At 52.4% G+C, this 27,753-nt stretch overlaps 1 long non-coding RNA gene and 1 pseudogene across 3 annotated transcripts; both read right to left on the reverse strand.

Moving 5' to 3' along the window:
- Positions 1–441: 441 nt before the first annotated feature.
- Positions 442–27,025, reverse strand: LOC309620591 (fatty-acid amide hydrolase 1-like; annotated as a pseudogene). The gene is made up of 16 exons (XR_014249804.1): positions 27,002–27,025; positions 26,581–26,646; positions 17,445–17,559; positions 17,041–17,190; positions 16,594–16,727; positions 15,805–16,009; positions 14,146–14,186; positions 13,585–13,708; positions 13,395–13,473; positions 12,448–12,723; positions 12,137–12,262; positions 11,681–11,711; positions 11,166–11,226; positions 10,389–10,499; positions 7,455–7,600; positions 442–6,053 (listed from the first exon to the last, which is right to left on the reverse strand). The product of XR_014249804.1 is annotated as a fatty-acid amide hydrolase 1-like (transcript).
- On the reverse strand, positions 22,463–26,569 carry LOC309615866. 2 transcript variants are annotated; one of them, XR_014237110.1, is made up of 2 exons: positions 25,983–26,569; positions 22,463–24,302 (listed from the first exon to the last, which is right to left on the reverse strand). It is a non-coding gene; the product is annotated as an uncharacterized lncRNA (long non-coding RNA). The 2 variants fall into 2 exon arrangements; XR_014237111.1 differs by having other exon boundaries at positions 22,463–24,306.
- Positions 27,026–27,753: the final 728 nt, after the last annotated feature.

Raw genomic sequence — 27,753 nt, forward strand, 5'->3', positions numbered from 1 at the left:
CACCTCTCTGCCCTCTGGCTGGGTGACCTTGGGCTCTTCATTTAATGTCTCTGAGCCTTACTTCCTCATCTGGCAAATGGAGATATAAATGTCTGGCCCCAGGATTGTGATGACGATCACATGAAATCATGAATGTAAAGTGACTGGCACAGAGGAGGTGCTTGGCAAATGCCAGCTGGCATCTGGCCCCCAGTACCACATCTAACTGTGTCTTAGCTTTCTGCTGCACTTAGAGGGATGAGGGTGAGAGCTGAGGGTGGGGAGAGGAGGAAGAGCAGCCAGAGCTACAGTGGGAGAGACTCAGGGTAGCCCCAAGAGGGACCTCCCTATTCTAAGACCCTGGAGGAGGCCACATTTCAACGGGCCCACCTGGTCCAGTCTGTTCTGAGGCCCGTGCCCTCATCCTAGAGGCAGCTCCAAGGCAGCAGCGGTTGCTCTGTCTGGGGAGCAGTGGGGGAGGTGAAGAGTTCACTAGGCACAAGGGCTGCAGGCCGAGGGCCTCCCACCCAGCCCCCCCCCCCCCCCCCCCCGTGCCCTGGCCCAGCCCATTGTGGCCGCATAAAAGGTGACGGATGGTTAATGGGGGAGATAACGGGATTCATAAGGGAAATTTATCGGTCACTCTGGTGGTATAAATATGTTTATAGCGGACCAAGGGGAAATGAAGAAGCCCTAATAAATCACTGCGAAGCCACCAGCCATTAATAGGCGAGCAGCCGCAGGAACCCCAGCATTGGCACTTGCAGACACCCCCTCTGGCTGCCAGCTAATGGCACGGCGGGGCTGCAGACTCATCAGGCCGGAAGCCGGCTCATGCACACCATGGTGGGAACAAGACCCCACAGGCCGCCTCTGCTGGACCTGAGCTATTCTGCCCAACTTGCTGTGGCCCCCTCAGTAGACCTGGGCTCAGTCAGACTGGAAGGGCTGAAGAAACAGGACAGGGGTACACGGGCCAAGTCTAGGAGGCCCCGTGGTACGAGGGTTAAGGAGGCTCTGGAGTCAGACCTGACTTCAAAACTCGAGGCTACCACTTCCCAAACCCTGCCCTTCTTTGAATTTCCTTGTCTGCAAAGTGACTTCACAACCTCAGAAAGCTGTTGAGAAGAAGAGAAAGATAACCCACTAGTCACAGCACTTGGCACCTCTAAGCCTCAATAGATGGTAGCTATTCTTACTCTAGGCAGGGTCTTTTCCTCTGAGGGAAAGTGCTATGCAGATGTGAGAACACTCATTTTACACTCAGTGTAAAAGTGATTGCACTGTCCCCATTTTATAGGTAAGGAACCTGAGGCTCAGAAGTTAAGAGGCTATCAGAGGCCACACAGCTAGAAGAAAAAGGCTCTGCTTGATTCCCAAGCCTAGACTTTTCCCTCTGCCGTTTAGACCCTGCTCCTTCCTCCTTCCTGGGGGTTCCTTGTCCCCACCCACTGCAGAAGAAGAGGCCCTGAAGCACTAAAGGCAGAGCCCTGGGGGCTCTGGCAGCAATTTGCTGGTGTTGGTGAGCCAGGCCTCAGGTCTCCTGCCCCTAACCCCTCCCCTCCCTGCCACTGCTCCTGCCCTCCTCTCACTCACCCTCTGCACAGCAAGGGCTGGACTCAGTTACTGTGAACTCACACTAGCACCAAGGTTGCTTGAAGCCTTCCATGTGATCAGAACAGAGTGTTTTACACTTGGCCTTTCCCATCCAAACTCTGGTCCTTGGTCACATCCTCAGGCCAGACCAAGGTCCCCTCTAGCCCAGCTCACTCCTTGATCCATTCATTCAGCAAATACTTATGTCTCTCCCTTCACAGGGCACAATACTAACCAAGGCCCTGCCCTTATGGTACTTACTGATCACATGGAAAAGTCACACCTGGACCATGGAATAGAATGGGGTGTGTGCTGAGGCTAAGGCAGGCAGAGAAGCTGGGGAGGCCTGGAGTCAAAGAATGAGTAGGAGCCCAGTAGGAAAAGCATTTCCAGAGAGGGAACCGCTTGGGTGAGAACCTGGGAGGCAGACAAGACTTCCTGAGCCCACTGGGGTTGGTTTCACCTCTTCTCTTTCAATGCTGAGAGGCCGCACAGACACCCGTGCACCAGGCTCTGTCCTCACTTTGTCCCTGTTCTTCACTCACTCTTCCTGATCACCTGACAACACAGTGTCCTGCCAGGACAGGCCCCTCTGCAAACTGTGCTCCTCACCCTGTCACGCTCTGAGCCCCAGATCTATCCCCAGGGCCCCAGGAGTCCAGCCTCCCCCAGCACAGGAGAATTGGACCCTGGGGGAGAGGGAACGGGCCTCGGCGGTCCTGGGGCTTCATCTCTCCCGCCCCCGCTCAGGGGAGAAGGAACCAAGATGCCTTTGCCTGTCTGATACTCCGCACGTTTCTCTAGATCTCAGGCTTTCGGTCTCGCCCTCCCATCCCAGTTTCTCTCTCCCTGTCTCTGCGGGTCTCTGGATCTCTTTCTCCCAGCCTCTCTCCCCGTCGGCACTCTCTCCCTCCTGGTCTCGGGCCCCGTCTCTCCAGTCTCTCCCTCCCGAGGCCGGGCGGGGGAAATCGCTCCGTAAATAGGCGGATGGCCCCGGGCGCTCCGGGCGCAGACACTCGTTTTTAGAGCCGGTAATTGACTCCTTTCAGTTGATAATTCATGGCTTGCATATGCGCTTTAATGCGGGCGCCCGGGGAGGGCGGCGGGCGGGGCGGCCAGTGTGCGGAGCTGCGAGCGGCGGAGCGGCCGGGGAGCCAGCCGGACTCGGGGCGGGTTGCGTCCGGCCGTCTGTCCGTCCGTGTGCGGGCGGGGGAGGGCCGCCTCCGCCGGGTCTGTCTGTCTGGCCCACGGGAGACCTGGCGCGGGGATATACCCGATCGCGGTGGGTGGGGCGCAGAGGCCCGGACAGCCGCTGCGCAGCGAAGCGAGGCTGACCGTCAGAGCCTTGGAACTGAATGGGGAGGGGACGGACACCCCTTCCCCTTGCAGCCAAAGGAGAAACTGAGGCCCAGAAAGGAGATAGGTCTTATCTGCATCCCACAGTGCAGAAACTGGACCAGAACTCAAAGGGTCCTAGTCAGGGGCCTCAGTCCCAGCCTTTGTAGAACCAACCACCCCCCGGGAAATTTCCTGTTACTGAGCAAAACTCCTCCCCATGAGTGAACCAACCTCAGGCTCTCAGACCGGCTTCCCCAGGAGGAGCTGGCTCTTCCCTGGGAATTCTGGACACAGACTCCCTGACCTGAACCAGCCTCTATCCCCATTGTGACTCCCAGGCTGAGGAGGGGCAGCCCATGTCCTCTTCCACCTGGCCTTCACCTTCTGTGGATGTGTCATCCTGAGGCCGTGTCATATGTAATCATTATTTCCATCTTACAGAAGAAACTGAGGCTCAGAGAAGCTGGGAGACTTGCCCAAGGCCTCGGAGGAAGCAGAGCCGGAACCTGGACATGTGGACGCTCAGATGAAGCCCTCCACGATGGAAGTATTGATGGAGTGGGAAGGGGAGAGGGAGCCGATGCCCTGTCCCTGGAGGTCCCATATGCACCCACGCAGGCCTCAGAGAAGCCCCTATGAAGAAAGGGTCTGAGGAAGCCAGTGACCTGCCCACAGTCACACAGACCAGGGAGTGATTTCAGCTGAAGATGGTGCTGGCAGGAAGTGAAAGATTAGAGGTCAGCACAGGAGATGGAGCTGGGACTGGGGAGAAAGGCAATTGTTGACCCCAAACGTCAGCTCAAGAGAAATGAGAGAAACCCAGCCTGTAGGGAAGTCTTGCCCAGGATGAGGTTTCCCACTTACTTTGCCCCTTGGGCTGGTATCTGCCACTCCCTTTCCCCAAGCTGATTTCAGCCAAAAATAAGTTTCTGCCCCCATCTCCTAAAATCTGCAAATGCACCTGGCTTATTCCTGGTCCTCCAATCTCATCTCCACCCGCTAGTTTCCTGATTTGCGATCTGCGCAATGGAGTTAAATCTGGGAAAGACCTGATGACAGGGGAGAAGGCCAGGTAAGGTCTGGACTGTGTGAAGCTCAATGCTGCCCCCTGGTGCCCAGACTGGTGCAGCCAGCAGGATGCATTCCCTGCGTCTGGAGGAGGCAGGAGGCACTTGAGATAGAAAACCTCTCTGCCCCCTACATCTCTGAGCCTCTTAGACCTCCCTCTTATGGGGGAGGAAGGACAGAGTAGGAGCCAGCCCTACGAACCCTGACTGAGGGGAAACCATGAGGATCCTTCTCCAGCAGAGATCTCAGACTCTGCAGTAAAGCCTGGAGAGAGGTGGAGGCCATGGTGAGGTCAGCAATAGCCCTGTCCAGCCTGCACCTGAACAACCCAAATGATTCCTTTTATTGTAAGTGGAGTCAGGGCTCCCTTTCTGGTGTGATTCCTGGGGTCTCCATCTTAGTTAAACTCAGGGCTTTTCTGCCTAAAATTCCATCATTTGTGTTCAGAGGAGGTGCTCAGCAAATATAGGATAGATGGATGGATGGATGGTTAGATGAATTACATTCATCTGCATTGAGATATTATCTCCAGGAAGTCTGGGCTATCAAACGCAGGGAGGAATGAGTTCATTAGTTTGCCTGGTTGATTGGAAGTAAGGCTACAAAGAGGAACGGGATAGAGGAAGGGGAAGTTTTGATGGGGGAGAACCTCAAGAGAGTTCAGGTGAAGGGAAGATCATGGGGGAGTTGGAGGGCTCAAATAAGGCTTCCTGGAGGAAGTGGCATTTGAAACAGGGCTTGAAGGGCAGAGAAAACAGTGATGATGTTTATGTAAAGAGAACAGTATGAACAGAGGCACAGAGGCAGAAGCACCCTTTGTGCTGGCAAGAAGGCTCCCATTTGAGGGGATGGAGGGAGGCTGTGCTGTGGTGGAGCCATGCCATAGGAGGCTGTGGAGGCCCTCAGGAGGTGCTGGGTGTCAGGCCAGAAAATCAGCAGCTGGGGGACTTCCCTGGTGGCGCAGTGGTTAACAATCTGCCTGCCGATGCAGGGGACACGGGTTCGAGCCCTCGTCTGGGAGGATCCCACATGCTGCGCGGAGCAACTAAGCCCATGAACCACAACTACTGAGCCCACGTGCCACAACTACTGGAGCCCGCGTGCCTAGAACCTGTGCTCCGCAGCAAGAGAAGCCACCGCAATGAGAAGCCTGCACAGCGCAACGAAGAGTAGCCCCCGCTCCCCACAACTAGAGAAAGCCCGCACGCAGCAACAAAGACCCAATGCAGCCAAAAAAAATAAAATAAATAAAATTATTTTTTTTAAATTAGCAGCTGGACTGTGAGCAGGGTTTAGGTCCCAACACAGGGTCTGTTCTGACTTGGTTTCACTCCCTTGGCCTTGCTCTATGGAACTTTCTCTAGAAAGCAGTGGGAGCCATGGCAAGTTCTTGATCAAAGAAATGCCTAGGAATCACAGCTCACTAATAGTCAAGTACTGGCAGTTACCATGGACCTCATCAAATCTAACCTCCTCAATTTGTAGATGAGAAAACTGAGGTCCAGAGAGGGGAAGTAACTTACCTAGCATTGCACAGCAAGCCAGTAGCAGAGCCAAGACTTGGACCCAGGTCTCCAACCCCTCAGTTTGGGGCTCTTTCCTCTCTGCTGCAATGTGGGACAGTATCTTGGGGACTGAGCTGGAGGAGAGTAGCTGGAGGCAGAAGACAACCAGGAGGCTACAGCCCCACCTCCCCACCTAGACCAGAGATCATGAGGCTGGCCAGTCAAAGTGTTTATTAAGCACTTCATCCTGCTCCCTATCTTGGGATAATCTGGGGCATCTGTGTTGAGCAGACATGCAGAGGGACAACAAAGAAAAAGTCTGGTGGGCTTCCAGGAGGAGGAGAAATGAGGCAGATCTGGTATTCATGAGAAGGAAGGGATGTCGATAGCAGACTTAGATGAGGATGTAGAAAGGCCTCCAGGAGAAGGAGTGTCTTGTCACTTGGATTCCCTGTGCTTCTTGACCAAGGCCTCCACCTCCTTCATGAACCGGGGACACAGTTCCTCTTCTCATGGCAAAGCGGTGCACTGCACAGCCGCCAAAAGCCCCACAGATCCTCTCACCACCTGCATAGAGAGAGGGTCTGTGGACTCAAAGCCTGCTTCCTGCTCACAGAGCCCTTGTCCAGCCTTCCTCACCACCTTTAGGTGTGCATTAATCCAAATATCTCACCCCCTGTCTATATTAAGGTAGAGATGTCCTGGATCTTAGATTTCCAGGCTTCCTCAGCTCTCAGCAAAACCTGGGAAAACAGTTCTGCTTTGGCTACAATTCTCCAGGGTTAAGATATAAAACTTGCTCCCTGTGTAGAGAGCTGAATACAAGGATGCAATATAAAACCGAGTATCCACCCCAGTGTTCTCAGCAAAGGAAAGAAGAATGTGCAAATCCCTGACCCAGAGTCTCATCACACTTCTCATTACACTGAAAGGGGTGCCTTGACCCCAAACACAGGCCCAGGAACATAGGGGCTGAGCCTGAGTCCCTGCCACGAAATCCAGGCATACTTGTAGGCATTCAAACATGTTTTCATTGCTTTATGATGCTATCATATAAGCCCTTATTTGCCTTTGTCTCTGGAGCCAGGTCACATGGCTTCAAGTCCTGGCTCCTTCTCCTCAGCTGGGTGTGTGGCTTTGGTCAAGTCCCTTAACTTGTCTGTGCTTCCATTTCCTCATTTGCAAAACCTCACAGGACAGTTATGGGATTTAATGATTTAATATATATACAGCACTTTTAAACAGCTCTTGGAACAGAGTAAGAGCTCAAGACACATTAGATAGTATCATTATTGTTATCTTCTCAGAATTCAGGTCAGCAGTTCCACTGGGTAACTCTAGCACTAAAATCAATTTCCAGAAAAAATAAGTTACTTAATGTCTGACTCAGACACATGCATACTTTTCAGAGCCAGTCTCTCTCTTTCCCTCTCTCTCTTCCTCTCTCTCACCCAAGTCAGGGTTGTTATTTTAGACCATGAATTAAATAGGTCCATGGAAATATTTCCTTTGTGAAGCCCTCTCTGAATTAGTAATAGTAGCATTTATTGAACACTTCTTACGTACAAGGCATTATGTTAATTGCTTCACTCTTTTTCCATTTAAACTTTAGCACAAACCCGCAAGGTAGATGTTTTAAATCCCGTTTTCCCGGAGAAGAAACTGAGGCCCAGAGAGGGGCAGTGTCCAGTTCAGTTACACAGTAAGCTCCTAACCAGGGACCTTCGCCCTGCTCCACTTACCCTGCCTCTGGGATCGACTTTCCCTACAGAAGTGTTAAGGAAACCACTGCTTTTGCAAAGTATTCTCCCCTGACAAGGACAGAGGTTGACTTGGAGGTCAGATAGTGTGTCCTCAGGGATGGGGTGAAACTGCATCCCAAGTGGTAAAGGGTAAACACCAGGAATGAAAGGCCCTACCCCAGCCTCATCCACCCCAACAGGGAGAGAGGCAGAGAGGGAAACTGACCTCCTGGAAATTTTTGTCGAAACAATCTCTGTAGTAGCCCCTGTAGAAGGCCAGTTCCTCCTCATCCTGTAGCATCACGGTGGTGACGGGTACCACACCGGCACGGAAGTTCAGGATGTTGTACAGGGCCAAGTAGGAAGAGCTACCTGTAGGAAGATCCAGGTAAGCCCAGGAAATTATCTGCTCAGAAAAGACTCAGTGGGAAAGAATGTGGGTGAGCACTCCCTCAGGGTCCTTCTTGGAACTGCAGCCCTCTGCTTGCAATAGCCAGTTCAGTGCAGGGAGTCGGCCTGACAGCTGTCTCCTGCTCCCCACAGTGGAGGGAAGGAGAAAATCAGAATCTGCTCTGCACAGATGGCCAAAAAGCACATGAAAAGATGCCCAACATCACTAATTATTAGAGAAATGCAAGTCAAAACTACAATGAGGTATCACCTCACACCAGTCAGAATGGCCATCATTAAAAAATCTACAAACGATAAATGCTGGAGAGGGTGTGGAGAAAAGAGAACCCTCTTGCACTGTTGGTGAGAATGTAAATTGGTATAGCCACTATGGAGAACAGTATGGAGGGTCCTTTAAAAACTAAAAATAGAACTACGATACGACCCAACAATCCCACTACTGGGCATATACCCTGAGAAAACCATAATTCAAAAAGATACATGCACCCCAATGTTCATTGCAGCGCTATTTACAATAGCCAGGACATGGAAGCAATCTAAGTGTCCATCAACAGAGGAATGGATAAAGAAGATGTGGTACATATATACAATGGAATATTACTCAGCCATAAAAAGAATGAAATAATGCCATTTGTAGCAACATGGATGGACCTAGATAGAGACTGTCATACTGAGTGAGGTAAGTCAGATACAGAAAGACATCATATGATATCGTTTATATGTGGAATCTTAAAAAAAAAAGATACAAATGAACTTATCTACAAAACAGAAGTACAGTCACGAATGTAGAAAACAAACTTATGGTCACCAGGGGATGGGTGGGCAGGGATAAATTGGGAGATTGGGATTGACATATACACACTACTATATATAAAATAGATAACTAATAAGAACCTGCTGTATAGCACAGAGAACTCTATTCAATACTCTGTAATGGCCTATATGGGAAAAGGATCTAAGAGTGGATATATATATAACTGATTATTATTATATATATATAACTGATTCACTTTGCTGTGCACCTGAAACTAACACAACATTGAAATCAACTGTACTCCAATAAAAATTTAAAAAAAAAGAATCCACTCTGCAAAGCCTTACTCAGGTGCCAGGCACTGTGCTCCCCTCTCTGTGTTGCTGAGTCCTTGACTCCTCTCCACCCCGTGAGATGGGGATTACTATCCCGCATGTACAAATGGGAAACCGAGGTGGCAGACAGGTGCACAGGTACACAGCTAGTGGGCGGCAGAGGATTCAGCTATGCCCTCCAGTCCACGGGGCTCCAAGAGGGCTGGAGTGCGCAATGCAATCCTGAGTTGAAAAGGCAGCTCCTCCCAGCAGCCACCTGTGTGCAGGGAGTGAGCATCAAAGCAGCAGTGAGGTGGACAGAGGGCACTAGAGCAGAGCCAGGTGTGGGATGTGCCTCTGGGCAGCCACGTGGCGGAACCCAGAGGAGAGGAATCCAGGCTTGAGGTGGGTTTGCGTTCTGCATGGTATCACCTCTGAGACCTGCACCTGCGCTGGGGATGGGTTGCTGCCCTGTGCTGAGGCTTGCATTTGCAGGTGGGCTGGGCTGAGGCCACCTTTGGAAGTGAGGCAGCAGAAAGCATGTTAAGAGTGAATGGGGGGGACTTCCCTGGCGGTCCACTGGTTAAGACTCTGCGCTTCCACTGCAAGGGGCGCGGGTTCAATCCCTGGTCAGGAAACTAAGATCCCAAATGCCATAGGGCCAAAAAATAAATAAAAATAAAAACGTAACATTTGGGGATTTCCCTGGTGGTCCAATGGGTGAGACTCTGCGTTCCCAATGCAGGGAGCCCGGGTTCGATCCCTGGTCAGGGAACTAGATCCCACATGCATGCCGCAACTAAGAAGTCTGCATGCTGCAACTAAAAGATCCCACATGCCACAAGGAAGATCCCACCCACGTGCTGCAACTAAGACCCAGCGCAGCCTAAATAAATAAATAAATAAATATTTTAAATGTAATATTTAAAAAAAAAAAGAGTGAATGGATATGCTAAGAGAAAGAAGTCAGACCCCCAAGCCTCATACCTTATGATTCCATTTATATGAAATCCTAGAACAGGCAAAACCATAGTGATGGAAGGTAGACCAGTGGTTGCTGAAGGTAGGGGTGGGGTGAACCGCAACAGGACATGAGGGAAATTTGGAGGATGATGGAAATAGTCTATATTTTGATTATGGTGGTGGTTATACATGTATATATACATTTGTTAAAATTCATCAAGTTACTCAAAATTGGTGAATTTTATTGCATGTAAATTATACTCCAATAAAGTTCATTTAAAAAGTGAATGGAGGGAATTCCCTGGTGGTCCAGTGGTTAGGACTCCATGCTTCCACTGCAGAGGTCACGGGTTCAATCCATGGTCCGGGAACTAAGACCCCACAAGCTGCAGGACGTGGCCAAAAGAAAACAGAAAAAAAAAGTGAATGGAAATTGGGAGTGGATGCTAACAGGTACAGGGTTTCTTTTCAGGATGATGAAAATGTTCTGGAACTAGATAGTGGTGGTGGTTGCGTGACATTCTGAATGTACTAAAAACCACTGAGTTGTACGCTTTAAATGGTGAATTTAAGTAATCTGAATTTTTTCTCAAGAAAAATTTTAAAAATACTGAAGAGCATCAGAGGTCAAGGCCACAGAGGCTGTGGCAGGACTCAAAAGTCCTGGACTCCTAGTCTCAAACCACCCCACCCCCACCAAGACTCAGTGCCCTCTCACTTGATGCCATGGCAGGATAGCCGATATAGAAGACAGGGTCTCCAGAGCTGGTGCCAGCAACACGTCCAGGTCCAGGGACATTCACTTGGCTATGAACTCTTGCTGATATTCCTGCAGGGATAGTGGTGGGCAGGAGGGGTAAGACTGGCAGAGGTCAGTGTTTTCAGGACAAGGTCATGTGCTGCCAGGCAGAGTCAGCTTAAACACCAGGAAGAATTCCCAGGCTGTGAGATGCAGACTGAGATGGGGGCAGGACAGGGAGATGTCAGGGTCTTCCCAGGGGCCAAGGCGAAGGGATGGGAAAGGGAGTCTGAAGCTACAGTGATCTGGGTACAATGCATCAACCTGGCCCCAGGGAGGCAGACTACATTAACCTCCTAGGTCACCACCCAGGTGCAGCTGGGCACGCCCTGCCGGCCAAGACAGAGATCTACCCCCTGTTGGGCTACTCCTGTCATCACTCAGGTGTCTGCTGCCCCTGTTCCGGCAGTCCCTCAAGGCCTCCCCAGGCATACATCGCCTCCACTGCTGTGTGCTGCTCCCACAGTTTCTTGGGTGTCCTTGGGGAATGGGGAAGACTGAGAAGTCCAAAGGTCAGCACGGGAGGACTCCTTTTCATACAAATGGGGACATGACACCCAGGAGGCAGGGTCTGGCCTCAATGCTGGCTGCATATCAGCTGGCAGGCTGGGAATCACCCTGTATCTTGTCCCTTGGCCAAGACACCTTGCCTGTCCAATGTTCCCAAGAGTACACATCCCCTGATCAGAGCCCTACCACCACAACTAGCCAAAGGGACCTACAGTCCCCCTCAAAACCACAGGTCCCTTCCCCTAAACTGCGAGGCCCCATGTCAGCCCTCAGGCTGCTCCAGCCCCAATTCCAAACAGCACCTCAACTCCAAGCACACCAGGCCAACCCCAACAGCAAACCAAGCCCAAACCAGCCTCCCATCCCAACCACATACCCACCCCAGTTCCAACCTTAACCCCAACCCAAACCCAAACCTAACCTCAACTCAGGCCCAACCTTTATCCCAGCTTAACCCAATTCTAGCACACACTCAGAGCTCAACTCCATATCTAACCCCAGCCCCGGTCCCAACCACACCCAAAAGTCTAAATTTAACCCCATGTCAGGCATGACTCTAAAACCCTAATTAGATCCCAAAGTCTAAACAGCCCTGTCCCCAGCAGACACCCCACCCCCCAGCCACGTGACCCTCATCCAATTCCCGTGGAAAACCCTTGTGAGCTGGACCTGAGGAGACTCGACTACTCACCCCACTCCACTAATCTCTTCCAAATTCTGGCCAGTCAGGAGCTCCCGGAGGTGGGGAGAGAGGGGGAGATCGACTTCAGAAACCACAGGGTAACACCAGCCTGCCCGGGACGGGGGTCCAGGAAGAGCAGCTCTGCTCTGCTCCTCCCTAAGCCCCTGACCACTGCACCAAGCCCTGGGCCCCCTCTAGGTCCCACCCGCTCTAAATCCCCTTCCCTCTCACTGAAACTCCCCCTTGCTGAGCCTCTCTGAAGCCCCCTCCCCTCTCTGAGAGCATTCCTCTCTTTTGGCCCCATCCCGCCTCTTTCAGTTCCTCTCCCGTTGAGCCCTTCTCTGAACCACCACATTCTCTGGGCCTCCTCTTCCTCTCTGACCCGACCTCACCCCCCTGGGAGCCCCCTCCCCTTTCTGAGCCCCTGTCCTCTCTGGGCCCCTTCCCCCCAGTCCCTCCCGCTCTGGGCCCACACTCACTGTGTACTTCAGGAACCAGGCCAAGAAACACTTGAGTGGGTCTGGCAGGCGGAGCTGGCTGACCATGTCCTTCATGTTGGGGTCCACAATGTCCCCCTTACTGAGGAACCACAGACACAGAGCTGGTCAGTTACAGCCTTCAGCCACCAGCTGGCTCCCACCACCCAGCTGCCCCTCGGTAGATAAGCCACAGAGGGAGGTCAGACCCAAAGAAACACTCTGTTCCCACCAGCACCACCCCGGAATGTGTGCATCCTGAAGACGGGGCCTGAGTGGGTGACTCGCTGCATAAGGTCACACAATTAGCCAGAGGCATCCCACCAGCCCGGGCCCGCAGCTCCCCTCCTAGGGCTCAAGTTGCCACCAGCCCCCTCCCCATTTCCACCATGCCCCATATCTGAGTCCCAGCAGACGTACAGCTTCTCCAGAAGGGTGGCCCCTCCATCAGCAAACAGACCCCCGCCGTACAGGTGTAAGAAGGCATACACTGCACGGGGGATAGAGAAGGAGATGACCTGGGGAGACAGAGGCCGAGTCAGGGCCTGGAGCTCCTCCTGCTCTGCCCTGTGTTCTCTCTGTATCCCTCAGGAGTTAGAGAGAGGATACCACATCACCTCTCACCTCCATCCACCTCAGCCCCTCAGCAGGGCATGAGAAGCCTTTGTGCCATGCCCACTCCCTCACCCCACACAGAGATGAGACAGAATTCGAGCTGCCTGATTAACTGTGACCTAGCCCCTTGCCAAGTGCTTTACTGTGAGCTCATTTAACCTTCACAGCCACCCGGTGTGGTAGAAGCCTGAGGCTCACGGGGGTGAAGAGACTGGCCCGGCAATTCTCAAAGGGGAGGCAGGGCAGGGAGGAGCCACTGGGGCATGGGAGGTCGGAGAGGGGGGATTTCGAGGACAGAACGCTCCTTACAGCCATTTGATGGAGGCAACAGAAACCCCGGCTATGGGAATCATAGGCGTGAGCCCCAGAGTCCCCGCCACCGAAGGGGGATGACTTCCTCACAGTGTGGGGCCCACCCTGCTCCCACCTCCACCCCATCAGTCTTCTGGTCCAACCTCTTCATTGTACCAGTGTGGAGACTGAGGCCTAGAGAAGAGACGTGACTTGGCCAGGGTTACCTAGAGGCCTAAAGGCCCAGCTTCACTCGATACCAGGCTCTCTAAACCACACTTGCTGAGTACACTGTCTGTGTGTGTTGGGTATATGATGCTGGAGTCCCTCTCTGGGGGTAATATCTTCTACGGCTCAGGGTGACAGAGAAGCCAAAGCAGCGGGCATCCAGCTGACTGATCGAGCGTGTGGGCTTCCTGCGCACTGCACCCTGGGCTGAGAAAGGAGGGCTTCACAGGGGATGGTCAGACAGCAGGCCCGCCACTGAGGAATGAGGGGCGGGGGGAGGGAGCCCTCCAGGCCTGCTCCCCACCTGGCTCACCTCCTCCCTGAAGGGCAGGGGGGCACGATGGGGTCCGGCGGGTGCACGTCTTCAATCAGCAGCGCTCGCAGGCACAGCACCAGGCTCTCCACGTCCCGGGCCATGGGGCCAGCCGCTGTGGTCACTGCACAGAGAGGGCGGAGGGAGGCAGATACACCACATCCTTTCTGCTCTGGGGACCCCCACTGCCTGGCCTCGGAGGGTGGGGACCAGGGCCATGATCAGGGCAAAAGGAAGAGGACCTGGGGCCAACCTGGGTCAGGGGTTGAGGACGGGTGGAGTTGGCAGACTGGCTAAAGCAACTATGGTGCCTGAAAGGAGACCCTCATCTGGGGCAGAACATCAAGAGACCAGTAGGAGAGGTTAAAGCTAAAGAACAGGAAGCACCTCTCAGTGGGGCAAGAGTCACTAGACTAGGGAGCCTTGCAGAACCTTCTCCCAGATTCCTTGATCACCAGTGGGGCCAGTCTGTCTGAGATACAGGACAAGTGAAATGTCCTTGGAGAAAGGCAGGCAGGTTTGCCTTTAAATGGATGTGGCCAGAGGCAGACAAGACCTCACCTGATTTCCTGCCCTTGACAGCAGAGGCAACTCCGGAGTAGCTGCAAAACCCCGCCCACCCAGAGCCCAGCTCAGCACCTGAAGGGAAGGACTTGGGTCCCAAAGAGGCTTGAGCCCCCAGCCAGTGCACTCCCCCGGGACCCAGCACACAAGAATGGGAGCTACTTCAAACCCTCCCATGACTTTCTACTGCCCACAGCATAATCTGAGCTCTTTGACTGCCCTTCAAGGCTCTAAAATATCAACTCCTTCCATAACTTCCCCTTCTAGCCTTTCCACACACCCATATTGCTCCAGGCAAAATAGGCTGCTTACAGAATTACAGCCTTCTAGATGCCACTCCAGCTCTGCATGTCCATCCTTCAAAACCAAGCTCAAGGGACTTCCCTGGTGGCTCAGTGGTTAAGAATCCGCCTGCCAATGCAGGGGACACGGGTTTGATCCCTGGTCCAGGAGGATCCCACATGCTACGGAGCAACTAGGCCCGTGCGCCACAGCTGCTGAGCCTGTGCTCTGGAGTCCACGAGCCACAGCTACTGAGCCCATGTGCCACAACTACTGAAGCCCATGTGCCTAGGGCCCGTGCTCCGCAATGGGAGAGGCCACTGCAATGAGGAGACTGCGCACAGCAACAAAGAGTGGCCCGCGTTCGCCACAGCTGGGGAAAGCCTGCGTGCAGCAATGAAGACCCAACGCAGCCAAAAATGAACAAATTAATTAATTAATTAATTAATTTTAAAAATCCAAGCTCAAATGCTGCCTCCTCCAGGAAGCCTTCCCTGCCTTTGACCTGCCTCTGAAAGTTTAAAATCTAGGCTTTTAATAAATCTCTGTTGAAGAAAATGTCAGCTTCATCCTGTAAGTTCCCACAAGATTTGACCCTCGATCACTTGCTGACTAAGCCATTTGGATGTCTAAGAGCACAATAGGGCCAGGGGCTAGGTCTGAGAGTGTTCTGTGTCCCCAGTACAGGGGCTACACAGTGTAGGTACTCAGAGTGGGGTTGAAAGATAGGTGGAGGGGTGGATAGATGTGTGGATGAATGCAAGATAGATGGAAAGATTAATGGAAATACCTATGGAGAGGTGGGTGGATGGATGAATGGAGGCAAATATGGATTGATTGATGGCCAGTTGAGTGGATGGATGGAGAGATAAATGGATGAATGAATGCATGAATGAACGAATGGAAGGAAGGATGTGTGTAAGTTCTACAAGGGCTGGGATATTTGTCCATTTTGTTCACTGATGCATCCCAAGTACCTAGTCCAGTGTCTGTCTTTGTCCAATAAATTAAATGGCAGATGAATGGTGAAATTGCTTGATGGATAGAGACTGGGATGATGACTGCATGGGTGGATGAATGGATGAGGAATTGTTATAGATGGATAAATGGATGGGTTGATGTATGAGTAAAGGAAAGGGTAGGTAGATGTATGCATATACAGACAAATGAATTAATGAAGTAATGAATGAGTGGACAGTCTATTCCACTGCCACCCATACCAAACATGGTGTGTTTAGCTGTGGCTGAGGCAGGAGTTATTTGAAGCCCTCCTACCTTCACCCACTTCCCCTAGTACTGAGCTAATGAGAGTTGATGTGTGGACCAGACCCCTAGTTCCTCTAGGCTGGGCTGGAGGAACCCACCACGGAGTGCCGGAGGCGGTATCCTGTGGTCCGGAGGCCACAGACACCACAAAAGCTGGCTGGAATGCAGCCGCTGCTACCAGTGTTGGTACCCATGCCCAGGATGGAACTCCCTCCTGCCAGGAGAGCTCCCTCACCCCCTGAGGAGCCCCCAGGTGTCTTCTTTAAGTTCAAAGGGTTGAATCTGTGCATGGATGGGGTTGCTGCAATCAAAGCTGAGGGAAGCAGGAGAAAAGGGGCTGGGAGGGGAAGGTTTAACTGGAGAAGACTGGCCTACCCATAGAGAGGCCGACCTCCCTCAGAGTCACCCCCAGGGCTGGTGAGCTCCACCCGGGGGGCTGGAAACCTCCTGGTGTCCCTTCAGCTGAGGGGAGGGGCTGCTGCAAGAGAGAGACCAACCACGACTCCTCAAATAAGGATCAAGGAGCCCACAGCTCTGCTATCAGAATTGGGAATAGGTTCCAGAAACAGATAGAAATAGATACACCAACAGTTGAGTGGGGTGCAGGGGAGGGGAGGAGAATAGAGAATAAGAACAATTAGAGAGAAGCTGCAATAGAAACAGAGATGTAACTTTTCAGAACCTTGGGACCTGAGGGCCCTTAGGGAGCATGGAGTCCACCCACACGTTGTCAGATGAGGAAGCTGAGGCTCAGAGGGCAGAGAAGACTTGCCCAAGAACCTGGGTCCCAAGGTCTGCGTGACCGGCCCTCACCTCACTCTCGGCCCTGAGTCTAGACTTTCAGCTGCTTCTTCGTCCTGGGCCCAGCCCCGGCCCCGGCCTGCCTGTTGCAGAGAACTGAGCAGTGTCTGGGAGATGTTGGTCTTAACGAAGGGAATAGCTACCTGGGCCTTGAGCCCTTTCACAATGACCCCATCCTTGGCCACCGGCTTCTCCGGGAACTGGGCCAGGCCACACGTCGAGTCATGGCCCTGCAGGGAAGTGACATGAGCTCCAGCCCCTGGGGGTCAGGGTGGAATCAGCCAGCGGACAGACTCTCATCCCCACTCCGCTCACACTCACATGCATTCTCTTGCCCTCTGAGACACAAGTGCTGCACCCTTAGAAGGATTCACAGATGGCAGAAGAGCACGGTGGTTAAGAGATGGGGTTTGGGAGCCCGACCGCTGGTTCGGTTTCCCAGTTGGCCACTTTCTAACTGTACAGCCTCGATTAAGTAACTTGCCCAATGTCACACACTCAGATGCTCATGTGTATACATGCACGTGTACCCCCAGGGCTCACCATGCAGTCATAGGTATCCTTGAGGCTGATGGGGACCCCGTAGAGAAGGCCTCGCTCCCTCTTCTTCATCTTCTTCAATGCCTGCAGTTGTTCCTCACATTCCCCCAGGACATCTGTCAGGCAGTTCACCTCCTGGTGCACCTTCAGTGCCTGAGCAGCACTGAGGGAGACCAGAGGGGGGCTCAGGGGGTGGCGAGGCACAGGGCACTGAGTCACCCCATCCCCTCTGCCCACCCTGACTCAGAGCAGAAGTGACAGATGACTGTGGCACGAGTCACTTCCCAAGCTGGCTGCAGTGCCACAGGGTCACACCTGTCCCCCAACTCCTCTAAGTAGAACAACGACGGGTGACATCCCCCACTCCACGCAGAGCCCCGGGGTTGGGCCCTGACCCCCACCTCCACCCCCTCTAGGTAGCTGCAGAGGACGCTCTCCAGACTCAGCTTGTCAGCCCGCAGCTTCTGGGCCAGCCTCTCCTGGGGCAGCTCCAAGAATGGGCTTGGGGTCCAGCTCTGGCTCCTGTGGAGTTGGGGGGCGGGCAGATGTCATACTGCTCCACTCAGGGCCCCCCACACACTCAACATCATGCCCACTTACTCAGGTGGACACAGTGTGCTCAGCACATGTTCCTGTGCTCATCCTTAGCATTAAAAACGTCTCCTGGTCTGTCTCCCGGTTGGCATGAAAGCCCTACAGGGACACAGGTGTCCTCTTCTGTGTCTGCCTCCCCAGAGTCCAGCCCAGGGCCCGGCACAGAGAAGGCCTGCCCCCCTCCTCTTACCACTATCCAGCAGGGACACCAGTGGAGTGGGAGTGACTCTACATGCACATCTTGGGACACAGGGGTTACGGAAAGTGAGGCTCAGTTCTGTGAGGTTTGCCTTCAGGGCTCAGCCCGGCATCCCACCTTTCCTTCTTCTCCAGTCCTCCCACCCCTGCTGGTCTGACCTTGGGGAAGGGCAAGATCCAGCGTGGGTGGCAGGAGAGCTGGGAGCCAGCCTTGACCACAGCACTGGTCAGCTCCCCTCCCATGGCCTAGGTCTCCTCAGAGAGGAAAGGACCAGAAGTCAATCAGGAGTCAGCCATGCAGGTGAGCACAGACAAGCCCCCCAGCTGCTCTAAGCTCAGCCCTTCAGGGTGTGAGGAAGGGCCTGAACCAGCCCTCAGGACTCTGGTCAGGGGCAAGGGTGAGGTGACAAGGACCTAGCACACAGCGGGCACTCAAGAAGGCGAAGCTGTCTCCCTTTGCCCTCCATGGCCCCAGCTGAGACCCTGACGCTGGCAAGCTGGGGTGTGGGTTGGGTGGAGCTTTCTTGGTCCTGGAGGGGAGCAGGGGGAGACAAAAGGATTTTCTTGGGAGGTTGGGGGTTCCAAGGCTTCTTGGATTCTTCTTAGTCCTCATCTTACTCTCCTCTGCAGCCTCTGACTCTGAGACACCTTCCTTCTGGAAACTCTCCCTGCCCTCAATTCCCGTGACTTTCCCCTGTTCTCCAGCAATTCCTGCTCAGTCTCCTCTGGCCCTCCTCTCTCCTTACCTGTCCACCTTCCCTGGGCAACCTCAGCGGCCACATGGGCCCCACAGCGCCCAGATCTCCCCATTTCTCCAGTCCAGGCCCACCTCCCACCAGGCCTCAGACCCATTTACCCACCCACGGACCCACAGTCATCCAGGACTCATCATTTTTCTGTCAAACCTGTTCTTCTTCATGAGATTCCCAACTGATGATACTTGTGTCACCAACGCAGTGAACCTCAAGATCACCCTGGATCCTCAGACCCAAGTTCTTTTTTTTTCACACACACACACTGTATTTTATTTTTACAAGAGATAAATAAACTGACACCAAGCATTGTAAATGGATGACCACAACAAAAGCAACAATGATTGCAATTACCAAACACGAAACACACTCATACTATGTCATAATATTGACAGACGCAAGTTCTGACCATGGATTGATAAATGCTAACACAATCACATGTAAGATAGATGTGTTACAACACTTCATACGTGCCAGGCCCCATTCCAAGCATTTTACATATAATAGTTCATATTACTCCTCACAACAACCCTAGGAGGTAGGTCATGTTATTTTCTCATTTTACAGCAGAAGACACTGAAGCACAGAGAGCTGTTTACCCAAGGACCTGGATTCACACCGGCCTGTGCAGCCCCAGTGACCATTCTCTTATCCACACACGATGCCAATAGGTGGTCCTGCCTCCTTCAAATCTCCCACCTCTGATTCCTCGGACTCCTTCCTGCCTAGAACCTTCTCTGTCTCTCAATTTTCTTACAGCCTCCTCACTGGCCTCCCTGCCTCTAGACTCTACCCCTCCAGCTCAGCCTCTTCATTACAGCCTGGGTGATCCTTTCCAGAACTTATAAAACCCAAATCTGACTACAGGTCCCAGTTGCCCTCAGAATAAAGTTGCAACACCATTGTCTTCAGGATGGTTTACAAGGCTTTCACCATAAACATATAACATGTTCACACATAGATACACCAATATTCGCAGTTACCCAGTACTTACTGCACTAGGAACACGTCAAGCACTCTGCCTGTCCCATTTCATTAAATCTTCACCAAAACCCTTAAATGGGTGCTTTTTTTTTTTAATAAATTTATTTATTTTATTTATTTATTTTTGGCTGCGTTGGGTCTTCGTTGCCGCGCGGGCTTTCTCTAGTTGCAGCAAGCGGGGGTTACTCTTCGTTGCGGTGCGTGGGCTTCTCATTGCGGCGGCTTCTCTTGTTGCAGAGCACCGGCTCTAGGAACACGGGCTTCAGTAGTTGTGGCACGTGGGCTCAGTAGTTGTGGCACACAGGCTCAGTAGTTGTGGCTCACGGGCTCTAGAGTGCAGGTCAGTAGTTGTGGCACACGGGCTTAGTTGCTCCATGGCATGTGGGATCTTCCCAGACCAGGGCTCAAACCCGTATCCCCTGCATTGGCAGACGGATTCTTAACCACTGCGCCACCAGGGAAGCCCTAAATGGGTGCTTTTATTATCATTTCCGTTTCACCAATGAAGGCAACTGGGACACAGAGGTTAACTTTCTTGCCCCAGGTCATAAAGGTGGGGACACTTAAGCCCAAGTCATCTGTAGCTTCACCGCTACCCTCTGATGGCTCTTGGGAGGGGAGCTTTTCTGATGAAGCACTTCCTGGGTGCCAGGCACTGCACTAGGCCCTTTCTCTGCCTGGGTCCTGGTGGGCCCATCTCACCAGCCTCTTCTTGCCTATTCCCCTCCCGTATACTGCTGCCCAATCCTTCTATTCACCGTGCCATTTTGCCATCTCCGTGCCTCAGCTCAGAGCTCCCCAGCCTGTTTTGCCACAAGTGAGACAGGCTGGGACCTGGGCCCCTTTGCTGGGACCTGGGCCCCTTTGCTGCTGTGCCGCAGTGCTTGCACCTGGACACACTTCTCCTCCAGCAACAAAATACAAAGAAACTGTATGGGACTAAAAATGACTGCATACATGCACAGTTGGGGCAAATTCTGGACCCAAAAGATACAAAGAGACCAAAAACCCAACTGTCACTTTTGAAGAATCTGGAGCAAAAACAGGGTGTCGGGAGCAAAAGCAGGGTGCTGCGCATGCCCCCTGCACACAACACCACCTAAGGGGTGGGCGAAACACCTAAGCCACCCCTCCAGCCCGACTCCGGGACACACCCCTACCCTCACCCCATATAAGAAACAAGCTTGCCCCCCTTCGGGGAGCGAGCAAGCAAGGGAGCCTGTTGTTTGTTCTCGCTCCCCCCACTGCAGCAAGGGCCCCAATAAAGCCTTGCCTGCATTTCTTGTCTGGCCTCTAGTCAATTTCTATTGACTGGGGAAGGCCAAGAACCCTAGTCGGTAACACAAGGACTTTCAGGAGGGCCCGGATATGCATCATCCTGGACAGGGCGAGCATTTGGCTAGAATGCACATCAACAGCTGCACCCTCCGTGCCTAAAAATATTGAAATCCTTCTGAGTCACTTAGCAAAGAGCCACTGCCCTGAGCACTCCCCTGGGATTGCATCCTCTCTTCGCGGCCCAGCAAGTAAAGGGCTCCTCTAGGCACAGCCTCTGACTCCCTCGGGGGCCACGGAGGGCCAGCCTGTGCTCATCCCTTGCCCTTCTCTCCCCAGTCCTGAGGAGCCCCACCAGCCCCACCAGGGACCACCCAGCACCCGCCGGTCCACGGGCACTCCACCAAGACTGAATGCCAACCCCGATTCCCACATAGCTACCTGGAGAGGTTGCACCCCTGGTGGCACCCTGCGGGCAAGTGCCCGGCGTCCATCTGGACCCCTGAGGCTAGCGTTCCCCTGCAGCTGTCCTTGCGTGGCCACTGGAGAAAATGGCAGCCTCTCGGGAATCTGGGGAGAGGTGGGGAGAGCAGGCCAGGAGACACAAATGGGGGCCCTGCAGGCCTCTGCTGGGACTGCTCCTTTGCCAGTGCTGGGGTGGGGGGCTTCCAAGGGCCCGAGGAAGCTTTTCACCAACCTGATGAATGGAACAAATCTACTAGAATAAATTCACTGAAACTCACTAAAAGCCCACTCAGCAAAGACAACATTAGTTTTATTGCTAAAATGAGAACTATCACTTAGATAGTGCTTGCTGTATACCCACTGTAAACATTTATTCACTTACTTGTGTACTATAATTATAATCATCACCCCATTGTAGAGATGAGGAGGTTAAGGCACAGGGAAATTATTTTAAATGTAAGCATCAGAGTCAGGATTCGAACACAGGCAGCCCAGCACTCTCTTAACTACCACACTCTTAACCGCCATGTTACACAGGTTCTCCCGAGGCCTGTAAGATCAGGTTCGATGTAATTTATACGACATTCTAATAACAGTTTTATGACTTAGTTGACAACAGAGACGCTTGACTATATAAAATCTTGGAGGGCATTAGAAGACCTAGGAATTGTGAGTGTCACTGCTACTGGTTCAGCAGAAGCTGAGCAAGACTCAGCCCAAGAATGGATGCAATGGTGTTGAGAGAAAGTCTCTACTTAATGAGACTGCAAGTCACCTAATGACTCAGTTTATTGAGAGAGCTTTGAAAGATAGGGACATCTTCAAAAGATGATAGCCACATCGGACAATCTCCACAAATTTTCTAAAAATCACCAGATTATTTGGAAATTATTAGAATAATCTGATGAAAGAATTGAGCCTCAACTTATATTGCGTTTAAGCCATTTTAGTATAGACTGGGTGGGCCAAAATGTTCGTTCGTTTTTTTCCATAAGATGGCTCTAGTAGCGCTTAGTTGTCTTTAACTTCATTTGAAACAATTTTGTTAGATTGTATGTGACAGCTGTCATATCACCCTGCATTTAAAAAAGGACTTATCAAAATTGGTGAATTTTTGTGTAGCCATTTTAATATTGAAGATGGAAGAAAAAACAACATTTTCGGCAATATTATGTTTTATTATTTCAAGAAAGGTAAAAACGCAACTGAAACACACAAAAAGATTTGTGCAGTGTATGGAGAAGGTGCTGTGACTGATCGAACGTGTCAAAAGTGGTTTGCGAAGTCTAGTACAGGAGATTCCTCGTTGGACAATGCTCCATAGTCGGGTAGACCAGTTGAAGTTGATAGTGATCAAATCAAAACAATAATTGAGAACAATCAACGCTATACCACATGAGAGATAGCTGACATACTCAAAATATCTAAATTAAGCGTTGAAAATCATTTGCACCAGTTTGGTTATTTCATTGCTTTGATGTTTGGGTTGACATAAGTTAAACGAAAAAACCTTTCTTGACCATATTTCCACATGTGAGTCTCTACTGAAACGTAATGAAAATGTTCCGTTTTTAAAACGAATTGTGGGGGCTTCCCTGGTGGCACAGTGGTTAAGAATCTGCCTGCCAATGCAAGGGACACGGGTTCGATCCCTGGCCCGGGGACGATCCCACATGCCGCAGAGCAACTAAGCCCGTGTGCCACAACTACTGAGCCTGAGCTCTAGAGCCCGCAAGCCATGACTACTGAGCCCATGTGCCACAACTACTGAAGCCTGCAACAAGAGAAGCCACGACAATGAGAAGACTCCACTCACCACAACTAGAGAAAGCCCGCGCTCAGCAATGAAGACCCAACACAGCCATAAATAAATAAATAAATAAATAAATTTATTAAAAAAAAAAAAAACGAATTGTGACGGGCAATGAAAAGTGTATACTGTACAATAATGTGGAACAGAAGAGATCATGGGGCAAGCAAAATGAACCATCACCAACCACACCAAAGGCCAGTCTTCAACCAAAGAAGGTGATGTTGTGTATACGGTGGGATTGGAAGGGTGTCCTCTATTGTGAGCTCCTTTCGGAAAACAAAACGATTCATTCCAACAAGTACTGCTCCCAATTAGACCAACTGAAAGCGGCACTCGACGAAAAGCATCCAGAATTAGTCAACAGAAAACACATAATCTTCCATCAGGATAATGCAAGACCGCATGTTTCTTTTTTTTTTTTTTTTAATTTATTTTTTATTTTTGGCTGCATTGGCTCTTCGTTGCTGCGCACGGGCTTTCTCCAGTTGCGGCGAGTGGGGGCTACTCTTCGTTGCAGTGTGCGGGCTTCTCATTGCGGTGGCTTCTCTTGTTGTGGAGCACAGGCTCTAGGTGCGCGGGCTTCAGTAGTTGTGGCTCGAGGGTTCTAGAGCGCAGGCTCAGTAGTTGTGGCGTTCAGGCTTAGTTGCTCCACGGCAACGTGGGATCTTCCCAGACCAGGGCTCGAACCCGTGTCCCCTGCACTGGCCGGCGGATTCTTAACCACTGCGCCACCAGGGAAGCCCAAGACCGCATGTTTCTTTGATGACCAGGCAAAAACTGTTAAAGCTTGGCTGGGAAGTTCTGATTCATCCTCTGTATTCACCAGACATTGCACCTTCGTATTTCCATTTATTATGGTCTTCACAAAATTCTCTTAGTGGAAAAAATTTCAATTCCCTGGAAGACTGTAAAAGGCACCTGGAACAGTTCTTTGCTCAAAAAGATTAAAAGTTTTGGGAAGATGGAATTATGAAGTTGCCTGAAAAATGGCAGAAGGTAGTGGAACAAAAGGGTGAATACGTCGTTCAATAAAGTTCCTGGTGAAAATGAAAAATGTGGCTTTTATTTTTACTTAAAAAACTGAAGGCACTTTTTGGCCCGCCCAACAGTGTAGAAGAAATCATCCCGTCCTGCCGAGCCCCACAGGTCCAGGGACGTCTGGCCTTCTCCACGCTCAGCTCGTCCTGCCTCCACGTGTCATTTGAAAATCAAAGAAAATATATTTTGAAGTTTTTAGTAGATTGATTTATTATTCATATTTCCAAAGTGGTTGTTAAACATGTTTAATGTCATAAAACCCCTCAACCCTCAGGGTGGCCAGTTTCCACCTGAGGTGACCAGAGCCTCCTAGGCAGCAGCCTTCAGCCAGTGGACCCTACAAATATTATTTTCTAAGTATTCTATAGAAACACTGCCTTATCTCAGGCTTTTCTCTCTCTGGTACTGCCTTTCCTGTTCCTTCCTCCTTTTGGAAAACTCCTACACGCCCTGCAAGGCTTAGTTCCAACACCACCTCTCTGTGAAGCCTTCCCCACCAGCCCTCTCCAGACAGAAGAGATCACCCCTCCTGCTGAGCCCCACAGCTCCCTGGGCATCTGGTCTTCTCCCCCCTCAGCTGAGCTGCCTCCCCTCGTGGTCTGCACAGCTCTGTTTCTGTATTCAGCATCTGTATAATGAATCTGTCCCCAGGGTCCAGCAGAGGCAAGACCCAGGGGAATCCTTTGTGAAATTTTCCTAAATGGAAATGAATTGGATTTGTTTGAATCCTGTGAGGGTTTGACCTGTGTTTCAGCCTCCCACCTGCCTGGGTCAGAAAGCTGGCCATCTGAGGCCTTGAGGGTAACCCTGGCAGAGGAGTGACCTGATTGGGAAGGTGCCCAGGACAGACATGTGTAGCTATGTTGGGAAGAGAATAAGGTGCTGAGAGCCAAGAGCCCTTGAGGGAAGGCTGGAGACACCGTGGGTAACCTCACCCCAAACCCTTTACACTCCTCCAGCCAATCAGACAAGCCCCTCCAGGTACCCAGCCAATAACTACCTATCCCAGACACCCACACATACACCAACCAGATACCCAGACACACTCAGACTCAGACTTCCTCACACATCAGACACACGACCCCATGTGCACACACTCAGCCAGACATGCAGACCCAAGCCAGCCGTACATACCTAGACGAATACATGCCAGTTAGTAACACGTACACACCCAGCCAGGCACATACACCAAGGCCCATAACCAAACCCAAGCAGCGTACAGCCAGACACACACCCATCCAGCACACAATAAAACGCCAGCAGGAGGCACACACAAGCAGACCCTGGTGTTTGCAGTAAAGGAACCTAAACCCACCACTGCACACAGATGCGGCCTCCCCACGCACACAGGAATCTTCTCCATCACACAGATTCGCCACAGCAACCCCATTAGCCCAGATTTCCTCCTCATCAACCAGGGAGGGGCAGCTGCTCTCTTGGGGCAGATTGATTTATCCAACTAATTAGCCCCAATTAATATTAATACACATTCTCAGGAACTGCAGCAGCTCAGGCAGAGAAGCTGCCTGGGCCATCAATCACCGTCCAGGGGACAGCAGAGGACACTCAGGAACTCCAGAGCACGGGGACAGCACCTCAGGCACTACCCCAACCCCCGCTCCCAGGGCTCCCAGAGGGAGGCCGCCACTATCACCCAAGACATCACCAGCCCACCCCTCCTGGGGCAGTTGGGGAGCCCAAGGCCCAGAGAGGGACTGTCACATCCTGCAGGCCACACGGCAAACCGCAGGCCTGGTGCAAAGTTGTCTCCATGCCTCTCCTTCTCCCGCTCCCTCTGCCGCTCTGGGAAGGCTTTGCTGACTTACCCGCAGCTCGACCGCTTCACTGCGAGGCCCAGCCCAGCCACAGTGACTCGCCTCAGTGCCTTGCACTAGCCCCAGCCAAGCTGTCCAAGCCCCCTTTTAAGAAACATAGCTTCCTGGGAGGATCCCATCTCCAGTGACCCCATGTGCTTTGCACCTGTCATGTGCTCAGCAAACATCTGCAGAGCCCCGTGCTGGCAGGGGGTGGGGGGGTGAGAGGCAGAATGTGTAGGCCACGGTCCTGTCCCAGTGGGGTCTGGGGGTGCTCAGGGGCTGAAAGGGCCCTGGCCTCCTACCACCAATCACCTCCATCAGTTTATTTTATTTCAACAAATAGCCCAGGTAAACACCCACAGTGCTGCTGAGCCCTGTGCTGGGCACTGGGAGAAAGAGAAAATACCCCGCCCCCGACCTCAAGGGGCTCAAAGGACACAGATGGAGGAGGAACTGACAGGGACACAAGGAGCCAGGGTGGGGAGCTGAGGGGGGTGCTGCTCCCTGTCTTCTGAAGGAGATGGGGCAACAGGAGGGGCCCTGTCCTGACGTGGGACCCACTACTGGGACTGAGGGCTGGGGGCCTCAGGGGTCAATGTCCGCTCACCTGCTGCCGGAGACGTTGTGCCAGGGCTGCCATCTGCTGCAGCGCCCCCTCTCTGCGCTCTGCGCCCTGGGATCTTGCTCAGGGCTGGAGCCTGCTGCACCACCAGCGAGTAAGACAGCCAAGCCGCCACAGGCGTCGTGCGGATGCACCATCTGCTTCCTCAAGAGCGCTGCCTTATTTGTCAGCTACGCAGCCAGAGCACACTCCCACGCCTGTTCTCCAAAGAGGCAGGAGCCACGGTCCCAGGTGTTGACAGAACCCAAACTCCTCCCAGCCAGTTCTTACTCCCATCTGGATTTATCCCCTATCTGGACAAAGTCCCCTGTTCCTCAGGCCATGCAGAAGAAGGGGCTTTGGCAGAAACTAGCCTGAAGAGGAGCCCAAGACTGCAGGTGGGCAGGTGACCAGGCTCTGATCGCACCTCCTTCACGTCCTCCTCCCCCATCCCACCCATCAGACACCCCACCAGCACCCTAATCTGACCCGCACCAGTTCTGGATGGGGTTGCCTGTGGCTTGAAGGATAATCGCCAACTCCCTTAACATGGCTCATAGGTCACAGGGAGAAGGACTGAACAGCCCACGGCCGCCCAGAGTTAGCAGCTCACTCTGCGGGTGTCTGGGGCTCAGGCAGAGAAGAAAGGAAGGGACACTTGGGGGGCAGGCAGAGCTCAGAAGGCATCCATCCCAGGGGACATGATGTAAGGAAGTGAGGACTCAGGCAGGCAGGCATAGCCCTCACCCCTGCCCCCGCCAGCCCAGCTAGACTTTCATTCCTGATTCCCAAAGCAAGGCCACACTGCTGCCCCTGGGATTCCAGCCTCCCCAGTCTACTGGTTGTCCCTTCCAGACTCATGTCCCGTTTCCTCATTGGACTAGGAGCTCCCTACCAGCAGGGAGAGCGTGTAGAGAAGGAGTCTGCGGGGTGGGGGTGGGGTGAGGGGATGGAGGTAACCTCCTGGACGAGGGGCAGGAAAGACGGGGAAGACGTGCAGCAGTAGAGCAGGAGGGACTTGATTTGGGAGCCCTTCCACTCTTGTCTGTTTGGGCCCAGTCCTCTGTATCAGAGGAGGAGAGGGGAGCAGTCTGTCACATCTCAGGCTGCCAGTCACCGGTGAACAGGAGAATGGTGGCGGCACCCTCAAGACTGGGAAGTCAGAAGCAGATTTGGTGG

Source organism: Balaenoptera borealis (assembly GCF_965194805.1).
Source record: "Balaenoptera borealis genome assembly, chromosome: 1".
Taxonomy (NCBI): Eukaryota; Metazoa; Chordata; class Mammalia; order Artiodactyla; family Balaenopteridae; genus Balaenoptera; species Balaenoptera borealis.